The sequence below is a fragment of the Octopus bimaculoides genome, chromosome 2, assembly GCF_001194135.2.
Source record: "Octopus bimaculoides isolate UCB-OBI-ISO-001 chromosome 2, ASM119413v2, whole genome shotgun sequence".
NCBI lineage: Eukaryota > Metazoa > Mollusca > Cephalopoda > Octopoda > Octopodidae > Octopus > Octopus bimaculoides.
Window position 1 is genome coordinate 66,544,852 of NC_068982.1, and position 3,792 is coordinate 66,548,643.

Below are 3,792 nucleotides of genomic sequence, written 5' to 3' on the forward strand. Positions count from 1 at the left end.
TATATATATATATATATATATATATGGGAGATTATACAAAAAATAACAACAGACGAGGACAGGTGGTGTAAATAACAAAAGTATATATTAGTATGACGCTCGGGAATACGGAAAGTCTTTGACGTTTCGAGCTACGCTCTTCAACAGAAAGAATACGGAGACAAGGAGAAAAACACGGAGAAAAAAAATTGAATAGTGTTCAGTCAACGGTCAATCATAATATAGTGAGAATTTACAAAAAAGAAAAAAAAAAAGACGAAGACGGGTGTGTAAACAACAAACAGATGTATTAGTTTAACGCTCGAGAAGTGAGAAAGTCTTTTACGTTTCGAGCCTACGCTCTTCGACAGAAAGAAATACAGAAATAATTAGGGAGAGAAAATAGAAAAAGGTATAGTGGCTAGCGATCTATCATAAATATATATGCGCGTCCTTATGTTTGTGTTTGACCCATACCGCTGCTTAACCTGTGCTGGTTTGTTTACCTCCCAGTTACCTGGCGGTTGGGCAAAAAGAGCCGATAGAATAAGTGCCAGACTTTAAAAAAAATACTGAAGTCGATTTTATTCGACTAAACCCTTCAAAGTGCCCCAGAAAGGCTGCAGTCTAATGATTGAAACAAGTAAAAGAAAAGATCAAGTCAAATGAACACGACACTCAGGTGCAATTTTTCTTGTTTTTTTAAAACGAAAATGCAAAAAATTAAAATTTGTGATTAATGTAGGGGAGATAATTCTACACTAACTGTTGATGTTTGTCAACATTAACATGGTGTGATATACTAAGCAGATATATATATTTATTCTCTATTAACTTAGTACATTATGTCGTAAAGAATTTGACTCGTCAACTTGAGACGGATTTGAACTTATTAAATTCCCTCTATATACTGCAAAATATCGATCCTTTTCCTATTAATTTTACACCTCTAAAATATATTTTAGCCGATTAAGTCAACATGATTTTATGAAAATAATTGTTACATTTTTACTCTACTTCGATTTCAATTCCGCGTGTTAACTACATATAAAAAAAAAACAATAAATTACAGACTTATGCGGTAAATAGAGTGAATTGTAGCGTAATTTCAACAAAGAAAAGCGGGTAATATTTTAAAAACATCATGGTTTCCTTCTGGCCGGTAACCTATTTTTTTGCAATGTATGGATAATTGGTACTACTAAAGCAGCGCGGACCCGAACGCGCAGTCGCGCGTCCGAGCTAGCTAGTCTTGAGTGGTCGATCCTAACCCTAACCCTATCCCTAACCCTAACCCTAACCCTGTCCCTAACCCTAACCCTATCCCTAACCCGCGTGTGCAAATGAATACGTGTTTAGGGTTAGGGTTAGGGTTAGGATCGACCACTCACGACTAGCTAGCGCGGACGCGCCACTGCGCGTTCGGGTCCGCGCTGCTTTAGTAGTACCTGGATAATTTATCCTTGATCACGCTATTTATTAGCATTATCACGCGTTTGAGAATTAAAAAAAAAAATTATTTCTGTATCTTTGAAAACAATATTGTTTACTCATCGATCTTTTCAAAATTTCTGCCGATTCTCGTACAACATTACACATTATAATTAATGTTTTTAAATAAAATACTTCCAAGTACCTAAAAGATTTTCGACTTTTTTCTCTTAATACACTTTTAAAATTAAAGTATCCTTTACATCATTACATATCAAAATCAAAGTATGGACAAAAATGTTTTTTCACTCCCTGCAATATATGTTGTAATGAAAGTTTACTCTACGGCCATATCACGTTGAAAACACCGGTTCTCGTTCGATCCCTGAAGTTAAGTAGCGTCAAACTACTTAAGTTAAGGTGTTGCAAACATCTTAAATTAGGCGCAGGCATAGCAGTGTGATAAGAAGCTTACTTTCCAACCATATGGCTCAGAGTTCAATCCTACTGTGTGACACCTTGGGTAAGTATCTCCTACTATATCCTTGGGCTGACTAAAGCCTTATGAGTGGATTTGGTAGACGGAAACTGAAAGAAACCCTGAGCGTGTGTGTATCTTTGTGTTTGTTTGTCTCCCATCACCGTTTGGCAACCGGTGCTGGTGTGTGTTTGTCCCCGTAACTTAGCGGTTCGGCAAAAAATAAACAATAGAATATGTACCAGGTTTAAAAAAACGAGTACTGGGGTCAATTCATTCGACTAAAAAAATTTCAAGGTGGTACCCCAGTATGGCCGCAGTCTAATGACTGGAACAAGTAAAAAGTAAAACAATGTTTTGTTTTTGTTTCGTTATTTCAAGTAAACCATATTTATTTTTTATACATCCCGAATTTCTCCATTTACCATTTATTCTAAAACAAGCTTTTGATTTTAGGTACCTCAGAAATATCTTCGTAAAACCAAAGATCGCTTCTACAATCGGAATTAAGAGAAAATATGCCAAGTTTACATCTTGATTTGTTTTTTCTATTTCATTTTCGTTGCTGAAAAGCATGAACATAATACAATATCATGCTATAAAGCCGGTGTTTTCGACGTGTGTAAGATATCAATGTTTGTTTTGGTAACAACTGTATTACATAAGTTCCATGATTAAAATATTAAATTGCAAAAGTAGAACTTTGCATGTCCCATCACTGGTGACTGACATAATAAAAATGTCAGAATGAGAAATGAATTGGTCGAAAGATTCGCTTCTGTCAAAAACTTCGATCATACATTGAATGAAATCTTACGTCTTTTCTAGGTGGGTAGCATCATTCGATCGGTCAGCTTTTACTTTGGTTATTTCCCTTTAGCATTACATTGCAATGAAGGCGATGGAGATGCAAAACAAAACTAACCTAATTTGAAGAGAATGTTGTGCGTTATTATTAGTAAGAGAAAAATGAGTAAGATAAAAATTTTAATGAAATGTTGGACCTGCACTATCAAGAAGTGATGTTTGTCTATTACTCGGTTTCTGATTGTTTTAGATAGGGGGAAATAACTGACAGGGTTGCGATGAAATGATGTTGATAAGAGACAATAATTATATTGAACTTATTTACTTACAATTGTTGCTAGATAAAACAGTGATATTCACTTCTACCACTAGTCTTGATTTCTTTTTATCACCTTTTACCAATTTTAGATAATGAATTTAAAAAATCCACTACTAGCGACTTCCAATTCACCTTCAGCAATGTCCTACTTTATTTTCACTTCGCTCTTCTCTCTCTCTCTTCTAACAAGTAATAAATCTGCATAGTGTTGTTCAGAATGAAACTTTAGCAGAACAAAACTTCCGGTTAAAGAAAGTCCGTTGGTAGTTTCCTATTTCAGCGTACAACTAACACGGAAACCACTGAATTGCGGCCATGCTGGGGCATCGCTTTGAGGGGTTTAATTTAGGGTTGCCAGATTAGAAAATTAGATATACGGGACACTCTTAAAATATCTCTGTATACATATAAATTTATACATGTCTACTCACCCAGAACATAAAAGTAGAGACATAAGTTAAAAACATAAAGCAATTATTTTAACGGGTTATGAGAAAAACAAAAGTAAAATTTCAAAATTATTTAATACAAGCTAAAGAAAAAAAAAATTCTGTTAGAGTGAAATAATTTGAAAATATTTCTTTAATACAGAAACAGAGAAATAAGCAAGAAAATCTGTGAAATCGAAATCATTGTAATTTTTTTTTATTTAATGACAAATAGAGACAATATAGAAAAAAATCTTTTAGTGTGAAAGCATTTGAATATTTCAGGGTTATTCAAAAAGAATGAACCGATTTCATTACGCAATATTTTAATAAGGAAGTTTTTAAGTAGT

General features: G+C 34.1%; 1 protein-coding gene across 1 annotated transcript in view; it reads right to left on the bottom strand.

Moving 5' to 3' along the window:
• LOC106870391 (haloacid dehalogenase-like hydrolase domain-containing protein 3) overlaps nucleotides 1–3,226 on the bottom strand; it is a 20,192-nt gene extending 16,966 nt beyond the window's left edge. Inside the window, exon 1 of the mRNA XM_014916436.2 lies at nucleotides 3,025–3,226. The gene's annotated coding sequence lies outside the window, so the exon portion shown is untranslated. The remainder of the gene's footprint in view (nucleotides 1–3,024) is intronic.
• Nucleotides 3,227–3,792: the final 566 nt, after the last annotated feature.